This window comes from Thermobia domestica, chromosome 6 (genome assembly GCF_964235325.1).
Source record: "Thermobia domestica chromosome 6, izTheDome1.hap1.1, whole genome shotgun sequence".
Lineage (NCBI taxonomy): Eukaryota > Metazoa > Arthropoda > Insecta > Zygentoma > Lepismatidae > Thermobia > Thermobia domestica.
In genome coordinates, this window is record NC_137459.1 from 98283111 (window position 1) to 98301218 (window position 18108).

Here is an 18108-nt window from a genome sequence, read left to right on the forward strand (position 1 = left end):
TACTATCATTGTGTTTTTTTTACCCTCACTCATTTCCTTCATTTAGTTAAACATTGCTTTCTATATTCCATGGTTTCCCAGTCCTCATTTCATTCCATTATCCTACTAATTTCTGCTTCAACCTAACATGTGCAAGAATTGAGCTCATTCCATTACCCAGTACTCAAGTATCATGTTGGGGTTTAATGAGCAAATTTCGTGTATTTGCTACTGCTAGTAATGTATTCGCATTTTCAATGTCTTTGCAGCGCTGTCTTAGAATAATTATTCTAACATTGTTTTCTTTTATTACAGAACTTGTCGTGTCTTCATTCCCAACATGGTGAGTGATACTTTTAACGAATCGTTTGTTAAATGTGCTATTTCTGTCTTCCACTAAATAAGCTAAAGTAACTGGATATAACAATCTCGGTCTGCGTTGCACCTTTCTCGTTTCTGTCTTGTATATAGCACACAAATTGTTCTCGTTGTACATAGACGGATTTTTGCAAATAGTGTTTACATTGGAGTAATTCCAATATATTAACTGTAAAACGTTTACCATAAAAAAAAAGAAGAAAAAGAAAGAAAAACGTGCGAAATATTGTAAAGTATGCAAGGATACTGTGTGATATGTCCCAAAATTAAAGTAAAATTAATGTTTCCAACCCAAATCTTTATTTAAAAGATACCTTCATTTGCCTACATTATATTGATATACGTAAAAATGTCAGTTTAATTTGAAATTTAATAAAACATTAATCTGAAATAAGAATGCCCTAAAAGTCTACTTTGTCTGTCTCATGGATTGTCCTTAATTGCAAACTTTCAGGTGAGAATTGACAAGGGAACATTCCGATTTGGTGAATTCAATTGCTGAAAGTGGCTGTTAGCACTGGATTCAGCACCAAAAGAAACAGAAAAAAATTGGTGTTTAATGGCAGGCCGTATACAGGGTGGGAGATAAGTGAGGGCAAGTTCCAAAGATAGAACGTAGAAAATGTCTAGAAATGCCACGCGTTAATTTTGAAACGAGAAGAGGGATTAAGGTCAAATGTTGGACATGAGGAATGTATGTAGAGCTCCACTGAATAGACGTAATGTGAATCATGGGGGACATCTGAAAAGCCGCAATGTTTGAATTAGCACAAGAATATACGGGAAAGGAGTAATGTGACATATGGCTTCTGACGTACACTGTCTATTGAAATTAATAATGGCCATTACAGTTTGAAATCTCTGTTTAATTGCAACTGTTATGAAACTTAGTAATGATCGTGTGGTTGATACAAAAATGGAGACGACATCAGTAAGTACGTTTAAAAGACGATAACGATGGACAATCGGACTCGTCACAGTTGTCTCCAGTATTGAAATTCCAGCAACAGTCGACAGGTGTTACGAATGCGCCAAGTGCTGTTTGCAAATATCCAATTTTGTAGAAAGCAAATCTAATCATAGCTTGAATCCTTGGTGATGTAAACTGGAAGTGTGTGTGATTGCAAGTTAAAGAAGTTGCCCCGTTGTCATATTTTGAAGTCAGATGAAAAAAAAAAAAAAAAAAAAAACTGTGTTTGTTATATATTTTACGAAATTCTTATACGGACGGAAGAAGAACACATCCAGCTATTGTATGCGTAACGTGCAACCATCAGGGATAAGGAGTAAAGTAAGTTCAACATTGTCCGGTTTCTGCATCAACTCTTCATCTTGATTGGTTCTTCATGAATCAGCGAGAAGCAGCAGTTTTATCTGCTCTAGAAGACCAGAAAACGTCAGTCATGAACTCTTTCAGGTTTCTTTTGTCATACTTGCACTTTTTCCAGCATATGAACGAATATTGGGTGCATCGGGTCGTTTGTTGGCTGAAAAGTGACCTCATTCACGTTTGTGGTTGCTCCTTATTCACGTCGTCTTTACGACAGTATTACTACATTGTCATAGCGTGGAACACCTCGTGTTACAGAAGTCTCAAACTGTATTGGCCACTATTGATTTCAATAGACGGTGTGCGTCAAGAGCAATATGCCACATGACCCCTTTCCCGTATATTCAACTTGCGCTAATTCCAATATGACGGCTTTTCAGGTGTCCCTCATGATTCACATTACGCCCATTCAGTGGAGATCTACATGCATTTCTCATATCCAGTATTTGACCTCAATCCCTCTACTCGTTTCAAAATTAACATGGCATTTCTAGACGTTTTCTATGTTCTATCTTCGCACTTTCCCTCACTTATCTCCCACCCTGCATACAGTCTGCCACTAAACACCCTCTTTTTCTCTGTTTCTTTTGATGCTAAATCCAGTGCTAGCAATCATTTTCAGCAATTGAATTCACCAAATCGGAATGTTCCCTTGTCAGTTTTAAAAGATGTTACTCCAGCATGTACAAATTCAAAAGTATTAAGTTTCACACATAAACCATAAACTACCCAGGTAATAATGGATGTTCACCCTTCCAGCACTGAGAATTTATTTCACTGACTTCGCAAATTGTAATCCAAGAGTTTTAAGCTCGAAAAGAAGAAAGAAAACCGTTGTTAGAAATGATCAGGTGCTTTTACGAGACACATTTCTTTTCTGATTTACTGTAGAATAAACAGTTGATTTTTACAATAAAGATGGCATGCATATGTTGTATGTGATTTTGTTGATTTCAGTAGATAACTAACTTCTTTTCTACACGAGTTATTTCTAAGTAGACTGGATAATCCAACACAAAGCATACAGTCACGAAAAAGCAGGAAACATACAAAAGTATTGTGACCGTCCGGGAGTAAGAATTACTCTTGGCACCTAATGCTGTTTACATACAAGAACACAACCGTTTTCATTAAAGGCGCAGTAAATATTTTCAGTCTCTTATCTGACATCAGTTATTACTGTCGTATGTAAAGAGGTTAACAAGACGCTTTGTGTTGTGTGTGTTGAAGTCATAATTTATGCTCAATTCAGAATTAGTGCTGCTATATGACAAAACTATTTGCTCAGTCTGTAGAATTTTTCTTGAATCACTCAGTGGATCAGCTTATCTGTGGAGTTACTTTCTTTTTCTGTTTTCGGGTTTATTATTTCGGTTTCAAACATGTTCAGAAGCTTACAACATATGGATATTCTAGTATGAAGGGTAGTGCAGTGACACTTGCACAACTGTTTGCTGAGCGGTAGATTTTAGTAATTTTACATAGGTTTGTTGGACAGTCACTATTCTGTTTAGTGCTGAATATGTCTTTTAATCTTCTTCGTTACAAGGAATGATGCTTGCACTCCATGGAGAAATATGGTAGCTTAGTGTAACTGTGCCTACCTCTCGTGCTGTGACCCTAGTTTCGTCTCAAGCTATATGGTTTGTGATTAAGAACATCGTATCTGTGAGTTTCTTTGGGATTCTTGCATTTCTTTCACTGTCTTTATATCAATAATTCTTTAGTATTTATCATTAGTCTCTTTTAGTATCATACAAGTAATATCTTTTTATTGCATATCACTTGCACTCCATGAGCTTGAAGTTCTAAAAAAAGTCCAAGATACAGCTGATTGTTATACGTTTATTTTGACATTTCAGAGGTACTTATAGCTGGGGTTAGTATATGCGTCACGCACTGGACATTAGGAAGTAGTTACATATATTGGCGCCGTATTTACAAGGTTGCTTCAAGCTGGGGTAGCGAAGTATCGTTAGATTTCTGTGGAGTGGAAACGTGAGACCGATAGAAATTTATTACTGTGTAATAGTTCAATACGGTGATAATTGTATGAGTGGAATACAAGTTTACAAGTGAGCTTAGAAATTCAAACAGAATATAACCAATGTTAATAATTCTCCGCATTCAGTTCGCTCCTTCACTGCAGTCACAGAAAGCAAAATTGCTAAAAACTGAGAACTTGATATGGTAAAATTGGTGTATTACCGTGTGTGAAATTGCTTCACAGATGGAGATATGCAGGATCAGCCTGCCATATTGTTCATGACATGCTGAAGTTCAGCAAAGTGTAGACGCCGATTTTCTCATATCAAGTCTTCCACTCTAGCACTGCTACTTTTCATGACTTTATTTGAAAGAAATCTAACGGCATTTCGTTGTTTACAATCCTGTAGAGGAGTTACCACTGAATGCAAAAATGCAATTGTTTCGGTGTCCAGTGTACCAACTCTAGCTATGAATAGCTCTTGGGTGCTACTACAAAATAACAAACATATAACATTCTTAGTCGTATTTTAGTTGCTTGATACATTTCTTGTTATTTATCGAATGTGCTTTAAAAATTAATCAAAAAAATACTATTTTCAGTGTGTGATTCCAGTTTTGCTTTTCTAAAGGAACTGGGATACTTAGCCAAAAGGGAATTTATTGGTCTCAGCGATTGTCAGGACTAGCAATACAGAGGTTGTTTCCGATCTATGGTGACGATTTCAAAGTTCACGTGCCTTAAGAGAAACCATCTCGCCACCATCAAGATTGTTCTATTTGGTGACCCTGCATCTGGGCAATTGCCCGACAGCGAAGTTTCCACTGTAGGAGACTGGAATGCATTGTAGTCATATCAAACTGCAACCACTCTTTCTGACAGGCTTTCCATAGCCCTTCAACGGTGTGGGGTTTCTTGTGAGACAAGGCATGTTTTAGGAGGCCGAAGGCGCAAAGTCCATTAGTGATGCATTAGGGAACTTCACTGGAATATCTGTGAATGGAATGGCACGAATTCCAGTTTCTGCTGCCATTTGTTGGAGGAAGAGGCGGGTTGAACGAGATACGTGACTTGACGTCTCGTCTTGATGCACCCACACACGATTCTTGTCCCTCCCGTAGAGATGGATGGATTCCGAATTCACCTTCATACTTTTGGTGACATAATGTATGGTCAGCTTGCGCTGATACGAGTCTCCAGCAATGATCATGAAATCTGTGCCAAAACTTTCCTTGCATTCAATGAACCATTTTTGAAAGTCCCTTGCACCTGTCAATGGATAACAAATTGTACGTGGCTTGTGACAGTCATCCAGATAAACATATGCCTCGTCCAGTGTTACAACGGAATTCCACTTTTCACCGGCCAGGTACCGCTCATACAGCTTTCGACAATTTGGGTGACGTTCCTGGATGTGTTTTGGCAAGAGCTTATGAACACGCCCCCTCCGTCGCTACCAACCTCAAATCGCGGTGAATGATAGTGTGCACTGTCGCCAGTGATGTCTGTAGTCGGTTCGCGATACTCATCTGTGTGGGTGGGTTCTCCTTGGTGACCAGAATTCCGACTTCCTGAATTCTAGCTCGTATGCAGCTAGTAGCAGGCCGGGGTTTGCCTGTTTTTGCCCACAGAAGTCATCCCACACCTCGCCTTACCTGCCCCTTTCAACACCCGTGATATGTCATTTTTGGGCACAGTGAATCCACGCTCCTTGTACAGTCGGATAATTACACTATAACTGTAGTTCACGTCGGAAAGGGCAGTTATGTAGCCCTCCGAATAAGCACTTATTTTCGGCGGCATTTGTCCCGATATGCACTTACCACACCTGTCACGCACAGTCAGTGGTCCAAGGTGCCCACAAAATTGGCAGCTTCCTTTTCTTTCCGCTTGGTGGTGCTGCACAAGGTGTGTAATTTCGTCACCGGAAACAACCTCTGTAATTAATCTGTTATACTTTTTCCCTTGACAAATCACTATGATTTGATTTTCTTCCCCTCGGAAATTCACTGGCTGTTAATTAATATTTGTACGTAATATGTTTCATTTTACTTGCATATTTTTTCACCATTCGATTATCGCCTGAAGTAATGAATCTGCTCACTATGAATTTATATTTTATAACTGTAAAAGAGAGCATACATTTGTAAACCACGTATGATCATTGACACAAGTAAGTAGCATGTTTCCTTTGTAATCTTCATATAAAATAGACTGTTTTATTTTCTTTTGTCGATGACTGTGCATTTCTTATGTATAGAATACATTTTAGCTGGCTAGCAGATCTCTTTGTACACAGTTGCAGAATCATTCACATTTTATTGTTCGGAATATCTTATCTTTGCATATAGATGAGAGTGGTATATTCCAAATCTTTTGTCGTTTTGAGAATTGTGCGTTAGGGAAGAATTAACATGAGTTCTCATATACTTGAGAGGAGAAAGAAACTTTGTCTGCTGCTAAGGTAAATGTGGAATCGAATTCTGCATGTTGAATTTTGATAGTAAGTAGCAGAACATAGACAGTGTAGCAAAGTATTCTTGCTGCTTCAGCTATTAATGAAGATGAGAATCTAGCTTCCGAGTGTAAGCAATATCAAACGTTTTTCAGCTTGTACGTTCATATCAACAAATGAAATAAATGGAAAGTTGGTGTACAATTATAACTCTTGTTTGTCTAATCAGAATTTTAACAACTATATAAATGTTGTCTTCTATAGTTAACTGAATTTTACAACTTAAGGAACTTGTAGGTTTATTTTGCCCAAAATCAAATTTTGCTAGTAAACATTATTTCGGTATGTGACGTGTAAACCCGTTGAAATCTCGAATTCGATTTTTTTTTTTCATGATTACCATACATTCTTCTCTTCTTTCGTCGCTCGAAATAAAAAAAAAAAAAACATAATAAAAAAATCATTTTCCTATATAGTTGTTGGAGATAATATAATTATGCAACAACTCGCTTATATTTAATAATAGTGTTTTTGTCAAATTGATAATACTGTGTTCCGTGCAGTTGAGTACTGTGGATGCCAGTATTTGGTAAGTCAACAAATAATACTTATTACTTTATAAAAGGAGACCAATATGTAAGGGATTTATATTTATGTAGCCGATATATAATTGGGTTACATATAACGTAATTAATGTAAACAAAACTAACAAGTATTTAACCATGTATGGACAAGCACTACACAAATTATGTACTTTCTAAGCATATATTACACACTAATCCTCCTTCCCCTCTCTCCGCTGCTCTACTGTCTTTGGTGTCTCAAGTTCAGACTGATAGGATACGAAACAACTGCCCTTGTGTAAGCATTCTTAATAAAAATAAAAAGTTAGTAATAACATAGAATTTATAGTGTGTTACAAGTATATTTCAGATAAAGACACTTGTTATATAGTGTCTTTTATATCTTTCAGTTGCACAATAGAGGCACATCCTATCCTAACTATATATAAAATTACATGAACTGACATAAATTAAAGGGGTACTTCCGGTTAACGTGGAAAGTTGAAATTTGGCACTGTTGTAGCTTTCCAGAACTAACCCGCAGGAAAATTGCCAAAAGTGAATATTTTTAATTTTTACGGGGTCTAAAGGGGAAGTGAAGAAATTCCCCATGTTATTTAAACGGGCCTTTTTTTTTAACCTATAATATCATATTTTAGGTAATTGGAATAAAAACTTGAAATTTGGTATGCTTATACGCAGTGTTCAGCAGAGGTGGTATATTTTATTTCGATTTTGACTCGACATACCGGCTATCTAAATGTTGAAGTACAGTGAGGGTATGTTGCGTGGAAGATTGCATTTCTATTTACATAATTACCAGAAAACATTTTAGAGTTTCTCTGTAGTTACGGGAGGGAGGGACATGGAGAGACTTTGATCCCCCCGTCAACAACTCTCTGCAAAAAATTAAAACATTCCCTTATGTTGTATTATACAGAATTATACATGAAGATGCTTAAAAAAAAAAAAAAAAAAAAAAAACTAGTTTTTATATTAATTTCCTGTGGGAAAACTGCCGGACCCACCACTCGACTGAGGGGTATTCCAAAACCTCGCAAGATCCGCCCCTGACAGCAGATAGCCCCTAACTTCACCCATGCTCAAAATATTACATTTATGTGCATTAAGACAAGACACACACATAAGAAAGAAACAGTTCAAATATGCCACATCAAAATATAAACTAGATGAACTTCTTTGAAGACATCTCAATTTAAAAGCAAAAGGTAGGAAAAAGATAACAAAAACGTCGGTGTTGTCAACTTACAAATTGTTTCTACATAAGAAATAAGTTCTTTTTACGTGCAAAACTATTCGTCAGTTACTGGTGTGTATAAAAATAGATTTAGTATACTGTGCATCTACTTTCCAGTGACAGTATGTCTTCATCACTGAAAAACCAGATATGGTATGGCATACCACCGCATACCGTCTCACTTCGGCCACTGCTTATACGTTTTCGTTAGCATTACGTAAGTAAATCATTAAAAGTAAAAAAGAAATCCATCTTTAGAGTGGTTTTATGGGGAACTAAAAAAATCTTTCCCGTGTTATTTGTATGGAACTACTTTTACACCCCAAAATTATTAGGCACTTCCTGTGCGGCTGCAATGATTAAATTTGACATGATTGTAGCTTTGCGGGACTAACCGACAGAAAAATTGCCAAAAGTGAATATTTTTAATTTTTAAGGGGTCTAAAGAAGGATAAAGACATTTGTGTTTTCTTGGGATATAAACTCTTATCTTTTAGGTAGTTAAAATAGGAAAAGAAACTTGAAATTCGGTAGAATTATGGATTCAAGAGGTGCGAGGCCGTAAGCCGAGCAAAGGCGGGGGGTGAGGGTGGAGGAATCCCCCAGCTGGACAAATTCAAGAAATATGAAGAGAAAATGCATGAAATTTACTGTTGATGAAAAGACTGATATATAAGAGATGCGAGACCGTAGGCTGAGCAAAAGCGGGGGCCTGGGGGCGGAGCCCCCAGCTTGCCAAAGGCTAGTTATCTTGTAAGATTGAAAATAGCAGTACAAAGATATGAAGGGAAAAAATTATAAAAACGCAACAAATGTCTACTTCGATTTAATGTTTTCATGTTTTATATGTTATTTTTATGAAGTAATTTGAAGAAAGATAAATTCGCTGCATTTGGTTTATCGGTAATGAACTAAATATTTTCATTTCACAAAATGAGTGGTAGATATTTCTTTCCTTGCACTGTTTTTTTTTCACAGTGATTACTAGGATTTCAATATCACATGGTAACATGTCAAACTACTTAGTTATCGCCTTAAATCTAAAATATTTAAGTGGCAGTTCTCAAACTGTGCGCGAATGCAATATAACCTGATGTCATCAGGAATTGGAAATGGCCACGGGTGCAAACATCTAAATCAGTTTGTGAAATGGCGTAGAACTGATTGTTGATTGTTAAGTAAAAGCTACAAGTTGTCTTGTTTTTCGCGGAAGCAAAGAGTATAGTAGACAAACCGACATTTTCATGCTCACTTTAGAACGACATGGGCTCCCTTAAATAATTTACAGACTTCCCCAACGATTTGAAGCAAATGCTTCCTTGTTGAAGAAAAAGATACAGCGTCCTGCTAATGTTCGTTCATCTGAGAACATTGAAGCAGTTCGTGTGGCTGTGAAGCCATTGTGAGAACAAGTAACAGTGTTCTTGGCTCTTCCGAATCACAAAATGTTGGAAGTTCAGAAGCATTTCTTGGTATTCAGCAGTCACCTTCTGGCAATGGAAGTACGGCGACGAAAACTTAGGCCGTTTCTTCTCATCATGCACTATAACCACTCCCTCGCTCGCTTTGAAATCACCAATGCCGATGTTCCTCTCTGGAGTCTCGAACAACATTCAATGCTTTTATTTTACACATTTCACGCATAACCTCTAACCCTCGATTGCGCATGTGACGAACATATTCCACAACTGTTTTCTTCCACTCTGTAAACTTGCAAGTTTTGCCTCGAAACGCACGTCTGTTTCTGTTTGTGTCGTTCAGTTTTCGTTCACTCGCACACCATCTTCGTACATTTTTGGGAATCCATTTTAAATTCTCGTCCAGCACTACACTTTCCATCTTTAGCAAACTTCCCAATCGGACCTTGAACCCAGATGTGTAACTTGCAATCTTTCCCATGTTTATTAAGGAACACCTGCTTTCACCACCTAAATCCAGAACGAAGTAAACTGTTGCTTCTTCCGTTACTCGCCGACACTTGTCTCGTTATGAGCCATCTGTAAGGTGGCTAAATAAGACTAATTATTCAAAAATAACTGACCAGTTCTTTCTCACCCACTCTCGCATCCAGTATAGACAAGATTTCTGTGGAGTGAATCATTATACATTAAAGAAAGTGGTTGATTGACAGAATGACCTTAGGGAATTTCCGCCTCCGACCTTCCGATGTGCAGTGCTTGAGTTTGATGATTCATCCTTCAACCTCCACTTGTCACGCCGTGATTTATTGAATCAGTAGCACATTGTTTACTTGCGAACAGGTCTGGATTGGTCACAAGAATGCGTAAATGTTTCTTCCGAACATTTAGTTACTTTGTCTTCAAACCGGGGATGCGGTTTTTACAGGTACAGTTTGAAAATCATGAATATGATAGAAAAAATACGATTGGGACCGTTACATGGGCGAGAGACTATCACTGTCGTATACGGTATTCACCATGATGATAACAAATGAAACTGAAGTGAAAGACCAGTGACGAGATTTTGTAATGATGTGATACACAACCGTTGAATTTTCTTGTTAATTTATCTCGTCCTAACATGTAGATAAATAATATTTATTATTATTTCCATGTTTGAATCTTGATATTTAGGAATAAATGTAAAATGTATTTAGTGGCTTATTGTGGGTTTTAAAATTGGATCTGTTTTTTGTAGATTCTTCGCTTCTATCTTGCATTTCGGATGCTGTGGCATATACCAACTAAAGAGCTCCTTCGTGGCTAAGCGGTTAGCGTACGCGCCTTTGGCGTAGGAGACCCGGGTTCGATTCCCGGCGGGAGCCGATGTGTTTCGGATTCCACGTTAATCAGTAGGTCCACGTCTCATATAGCCTCGCTGCTGAGAGGGACGTTAAACTCAAAATCAACTCAACTCAAATACCAGCTGACAACTTGGATTTGTTTTGATTGAGATCACTCTAATAGTGAACGTGGTTTAAATAAAAAATGTAAAAGACAAATATTATCAATTCTTTTTATGTCAAGTTTTTGTATTTATGAAGAAAATATGATTTTCTGTGTTTGACGCGAAATGTATTATTTACTATACTCTACTGTATTATTTACGATTTCTTAACTGACTGTTACTCTCGACAAATATGTTGTATGATTGGAAAGTTTTGAGGCTTGGCTTGTAATGTAGAAATTACAAAATTTACAGGCTGTTAGGGTGAACCCTCTCTGAGTTACTCTCCTACTGACTGAAGACTACTCCAATGATATTTTCACTTTTGGGAACATTCTGCTTCTTCGTGAGGGCCATAAGTTTGATCCGAATTTTCTCGAATCTCTTCTATCGTCAAGCTTCTTTTTTCGAGTAGAACCTTCAATTCTGGAAACCGATAGAAGTCAATAAGGGCCACATCGAGAGAATAAACGTATTTGACTAGTACAAGAATTCGAAAAGTAGCCAAGTATTAGGTGATTGAGAAGACACGATAACTAGGAGCGTTACGGTGATGCAGGATCTAATTCTGGTGGCCTTTTACGCCGAACCTTTACATGCTATCACTTGAGAATAATTTCATAGTATAACTGATTATCTGCATCCTTGGGGCGTATTTATGGGACAGAATTCCTATAGAATCAAGAAAGAAAGCATTCGACTGCATCTTCACATTCGAACTACTTTTTCTTCCTTTTTTTTCGGTCATGGTGAAAGTGGGTTCTTTCACTGCGAACATTGCACTTTAGTTTCGGGGTCATACACATATACTCATGACCCTATTCAATAAATCTGGGTCATTTCCAGGCCGAATTAACATCTCTTGGGACAGTTGAAGCTGTTGTTCCTTCTGTTCGTAAGTCAGCAACCTCGGAATAAATTGGGAAGACAGGCGATGCATCCGCAATTCTTCTTTTAAAATTGTACACACTGCATAAATCATTACATATAATTCCTCTTCCATCGCCCTAATGCACAAAACTGACAGTCAGATCGCACTAATTCCCGAACCCTGGCAATGTTTTCGTCTGTCATTGACGGGGATGGATGACCAGACCAAGAGTTTCCTTAAACGACACTCAATTGTCCTTAAACCTAGTATACTACGCAAACGCATTTAAACTGCTTATCATTCATCCCCGAAATCTATTTTTAATGGTTCATCAGTATTCGATTAAGATTTTCCAATTCTAAAATAATTTAATTGCTTTTGCTCCAATTTTGCAGACAGGGCTCCAATTTTTTCTCCATTATTGCTGTTAGCAAATCCGCAAAAGTCGGTCACATGTTCTTACACATCGGGGTGTGAAGCTCCAGTGACTACAGGCAGAGAGCTATTATTTCCATGATATTTCAAGGAGATAATAAGCTGTCTTTTTCGCACCCCCAAGCTAACCTTCTCACTGCCAGTGGCAGCTTCTGTCGTAAAACTTCTCAATCACTTCACTTTATGTATCAAATCTTTGTCTTGCTCCCACAAAAAACTGTATCGAGTTTTATTTATTTATTTATTTACTTTCGTATAATTTATGTAGGTAACTGCCTTTTTTAACATAAAACATAAGATAAAGAAAGTCGCACTAGTTTTTATAATCGTTAAAAGACTTAACCATTTCATCAGCGACTTCTCTCATTGATCATAATGTGAAACCTTTTAGCTTAATGGGTTGTTAAAATTTTATGAAATTCTTATCAAACTTTTGTTGCTTGTTAGACATGTACGCAACTGAAAATCTTGCCTTACTGACTGTTGGTTTTGGAGAACCATTCCAAGCCTTTCTCTTAGTTTTTGTAGTTTTCTTACCGTTTACGAATATCCAATTCAAATAGATCCAAAATAATATAAGAAAAATTATTTCTTATAGCTTCCTATGTTTCCTTTATTTCTTCTTTTTTCTAAATTATCCATGGCTTAGTAAATATTTCTGTCAGTAGATATTTCCACTATCCATGTGGAATTATACAAGCTCAACCTCTTACCGGCTTAATCACAATTATGGAAGAATGCTGTAAGAAATTCTTCTATAAGGCTCTGTAATCAGTATAATAAGGCGAAAGTTGTTAATAATGTAAATAGTCCACAAGTTCATCAAAGAAGTTGCATAAATATCTTTTATCAAGTTAAAAATTCATATTTTAACTGTGTATGCATTCTTATTCAGGTAGATAAACACTGAAGAAAGCAGAACAGTTGGAGAAATACGTTACCAAACTGTATTGGTTTCGGTTTATGACAATATTTTCATTATACACATTGTAGTGAAGTCATTGTTAAAATGCTAAGACAGGAACATAGTTTTGTAATGTATTTTTCAACTGTAGTTTTTTAAGATTTTCCTTATTATATGCTTCTGAAGTCTAAAGAATACAGTTAAGTTCAAGAAACTTGTAAACTACTCTTTAAATAGCTTTTTCAGTCTTACTCGTCAGTCGTACTTTCTGACATACAGACTAGCAGAAAAGACCTCAAAAATATGAATGATACACGTATATTTGTTTGCTCCCATCTTACATGGGAACAAAGATATACGGTTTTGATTACAGGTGAAATCGAGACTCTGGCGTTTTGGTTTTTATGGTAATTCTGTTGCATTCTATCTCCACACACGAAATTGAATTTATATTAATGGTTTGGGTGATGCCACGTTTAATGTTAGGTCAACTTGGTTATAGGTCGTAAAATACAACACTACCCTTTCGTGTTCGTATGGCAGTTTCTGAATATTAAACGTGCTTTTCTGTCGTCGCAAATGTCATTAGAAAAAAATAAATGAAGATGGAAAATATCTCATTCCAGTTTTTGGAAATTTTCTCTGTAGTAGCAGTGTATGAGAAAACTATTGGTGTGACCTTTTTAATTATTTATTTTTTAAATGAGACTATGCTTTAATCGATTTCTCTGGATGTCATGAAATTGATTTTTTGGAAAGACTCTTGATCTGTATTATTTCAGAGTTATGAGGTAAGGTGATTTTAATATTTTGTTTTAACTTTATTTCTGTACTAGCTGAAATGCCCGTTCTTCGCACGGGGGAAATATGTTTATAGGAAATAGGTGACTCGCTATAAATTGATTTGTGGCTATTTAGTAAGTTTCGTACTTTTATGTATGAAGTGCACGGTTATGCAAGAATGGACAATTTGGTGAACGGAAAATCATTTAAAAGGAGAAGCAACAATAATGAGTAAATTCGAATGAAGAAAATTGTAGTGAAAGGAGTCTGGTTTGCAGTGGCGGCGATTGGACGTTAAAAGTGTGTGTGGGGGGGGAGTCAAGACATGATTTAAATATGTGTATATCAATGTTAATTTTTCTGGTTATTTCTAACACTTTATTTGACGGAAGGTTGTATAACTAATAGGATATCGTCGGCGGCAATTCAAAACCTGCTATGTGCATTTTGCAGGAGAAGCGAAAAACAGTATCCTGGTTAGCTTTTTGGCTTTATAAAAGTGATGTTATAAGTAATATTTGATGCTGCACGTAACTGGTACCTTCTCAAGTAACTTGAGAAGGTACCAGTTACGTGCAGCATCAAATATTACTTATAACATCACTTTTATAAAGCCAAAAAGCTAACCAGGATACTGTTTTTCGCTTCTCCTGCAAAATGCACATAGCAGGTTTTGAATTGCCGCCGACGATATATTTTTCGGTGAAAATACTTTATATCGTATTTCATATTTTATCCCTAAATTGACAAGAGCAAAGCAAGTAGGTACTAGCCCCTTGTACTCTTAAACAACGAAGGTGTAAGAAATTTGATTCCTTGCTCATGAACATCTTAAAATTCTGTCAGGAAAGCTATGCGATCAGATTGTTGAATAATAAATTTGCAAAACAAATAAATAGAAAGCATAATATTAATCATAGTAATAAATAATGAGGCTTGTTTTGCAAAAGGTATATTGAAACTGGGGACTAATGAACAACTTATATTTTTAATTTCACACATGACATTAAATGCATGTTATTACTCTTAGAAAATGAAAGACAGTAAACACTACAAGCATATGCTACGACATTTAAAGAAGTACTTACTGTTGCAGCTTCCCGAAACATGTTTGTTACCATTAGATGCAGTTTTCACTTTCTTGGAACACATCAAAGCACAACAATACTTAGAATCACTCCACACTCCAGTTATACAAAATAATCCTAAAACCTAGACTTGTGTTGAATTTACTAAATTTAATTGTATATACACTCGAACACTCCTAAACACATTACTTCACTCGTATATTACACTATTGAATAGTCACATTCTCGAGCTATTTTAGAAACCTTGGCATAGATTTCCGAAAAATCTTCAGCATTATATTTTCGGTATGAAAAGTAATAAAAATCTTTTACACTTAAAAAAGAGCAAAATGTCGAAACTTTCGCCAAGCAAAAATATCTACAGTTTTCTCCAAGTCAACAATAGGGTTCTCAATTGCCAAAATTGAAAGGGAGGAAAGCGATCTTGTGCACACGTATTTCTTAAATAATTTTTAATTCTTCTCATCACACTAAATGAGCGTTCTGCAGAAGCGGTTGATATAGGCACTGTTAAATACAGGCGTAATAACTTAAACAGACAAGGAAAACTAGTAGAAAGGGAATTGTCCTTAAATTTTAACATAAAAGTATTTATCAACTTGCCATCTTCATCCACAGCCACAAAAGTCATATTTGCAAAAACACGAACTTCGGTAGATAAGTCGTCATGTTTTATCCCAAAAGATTTCTCTACAAGTGAACATGCCACAATCAAATTCCTTATGACATGTACTCTCATTATTTGGGAACACATTCTCAACAGTAATTCCATTGAACTTAAAAGTTCTAAATCATTTTTGGCGAAACGATTTTTGATATGTTCAGTAATACTGTCAAGGAAAGGATAATAAACAAACTGCAGAAAATATTTTTGAGCTGAGGAGAAATCCATGTTGATAGAACCTCCACCAAGTTTGATCGGTACCTTTCTCTTTTGGGGTATTTCAGGTCCCTGGAAGTTATTTTCTTCACAGAAACGAATAGCTTCCTCATTGCTTTTTAAATACTTCCTCATTTCTGAGGTTTTCGAGGCTCTTTAAGACTCCATCAATAAGATGGATGACGCTCAGAACACAAATAGTTGCGGACTGAAGATATTTGGATAAAATATTTGTCATCTGAAACACTTCCAGCATTATATTTAAAACAAAAATAAAGTCAAACTATGAAATAGATGTTACAAGTCCATGTGCTTCCACGATTTCCACGAAATGTTTGACAGCACGAAGACTTTCATACCTGCAACTGAATCTCGTGTCATTGAGGGCCTTCAAAGTTAGATTTACTTGAGACGGACTGTTCTTGGAGTTTCACTTTTTCGAAAATTGCATGCCGTTTCGGTGATACTTCAATTAAATTATATAATTTGTTCAAGGTACTGAAAACGTTACGTACAAACATGATGCTCTTTGACACATCCAAAAGAGCAAGATTTAAAGAATGCATGTAACAATGAACATAGAGAATATTTGAATTCTGTTCCTTGAATTTTCCTGCTACACCCTTGTTTTTGCCAGACATGTTAGCTGCACCATCAAAGCATAAGGCAACTATGGATGAAGAATCGAGATCAAGTTCAGTTAATACTCGAACTACAAGTTCGTAAATATAAGCTCCATCGGTTTGCATTGCTTTAAAAAAATCCAATATTTTTTTCTTTTATCATGAGCTCAGCCGTCATGTATCTAATTATTAGTGCTACCTGCTCAGCAATTGAAATATCACGAGCCTCATCTATAATTAGTGAAAAAACTTACTACTTTTTACGTTTTCAATTTTGGTCCCCCATAATTTCCAACAATTCGTTCTGAATGTCATGATGAACATATTTGAAATATTTGTTGCGATCAGTGAAGTATTGTTTTATCAATTTGTTATCAATTGTTCGTAATTTCAACAATTCGATAAAATTACCCTGATTCTCAGAAGAATCAGTTTCCTTAGGCCCTCTAATAGGAAGTCTTTGTTTTGCAAGGTACAGTAAACTTTCGCACAGATGTTTCAAATCTTGACGGTTATTTTTTACTTCATCTTTATGCTGGGCACTAATCAATTCAACTACGCTATTTGATTTCAACCCCTTTTTCCACTGCAAATTTGCACGTTCCTGGAAACGCTTAGAAGCTTTTTTCCAGTTCCGGAACCCTCTGGATACAAAAGCTTCATCATAACAGCCTTGTGTGAAAACAAACGACAAGGGAAGCAAAACGCACTGTTTCCAGAACACTGTATGCTAACCATTTTATACTGTTCAATCCATACATACCTAAACCTTCTTCCATTAGTTTCAGTGTAGTCCTTTAGATGAGGTTGAAACGGACCATCTTTAAAATAAGGAGTAGCAGCATCTTTCCTACGAAGAGGATCACGATCATGTAAGCTGTTTGCTTGCAATTCATGAGTGGGATAAATGTCCTTCTCACACACAGCACTCACACTAACATTTCCTTTCTCGATGCATTCTTCAGACGCCAAAATCTCACTTTTAGAAATGGAAGGTTGGGGTGAAGTACTAATCGGCAGTTCAGTATTTTCGCTCGCAGCATCGGTTCCACTAGATCCAGGAATTTCAGTTTTTATTTTCTTAAAAAAAATTAGAATGGATTTATTACCTGATAATCTGCGTTTCATAGCGAAATTCACAAAGTGTAAAAATCATTCATTAACAAAGAATCATTTATTCATTCACTCAGACCGTACAATACCGTAACGCAACACACGCTCACATTCACTCGCGATTTTGCTTTAACTGAAAATATCAGCCACTATTCACAGTTAGTTCATTTGATACAACTTGCACTTTGACAGTTGCTTTCCTCTGTTTTTTCGTTCCTGCACGTGGTCATAACAATCAGACAAGAACTGTTTCTATGGCAATCTCACGTTCATCCAATTATGGTAAACATTCCACCCTTTCAGCACGGTGCCAATTTGAATATAACAAATGCACATTGTTTTAGTGATATCAACTTGAGTAGTGAGTGGACCTGGTGGTTATTAAGAGCATTCTTTTTAGTTCTCTTTTTGTATCAAAATATGTTTATATTTTTCTTGTCTTCTGTCAAAGAAAGAAAAGCGAACGAAAAAGGGTAGCATTGTTATGTCTGCTAGTAAAAAGCTTAAACATTTTTTCTTTCACCACGAATTTGTAACTGTGGAATATCATAAAT

General features: G+C 36.3%; 1 protein-coding gene across 3 annotated transcripts in view; it reads left to right on the forward strand.

Moving 5' to 3' along the window:
* The window catches only part of LOC145688119 (solute carrier family 41 member 1-like), a 120264-nt gene that overhangs the window by 11597 nt on the left and 90559 nt on the right, over nucleotides 1-18108 (forward strand). For 2 of the 3 annotated variants that reach the window (XM_081761879.1, XM_081761880.1), the window contains exon 2: nucleotides 295-322. The exons of the other annotated variant lie outside the window; for it this stretch is intronic. The gene's annotated coding sequence lies outside the window, so the exon portion shown is untranslated. The remainder of the gene's footprint in view (nucleotides 1-294; nucleotides 323-18108) is intronic. 3 annotated transcript variants of the gene reach the window in all.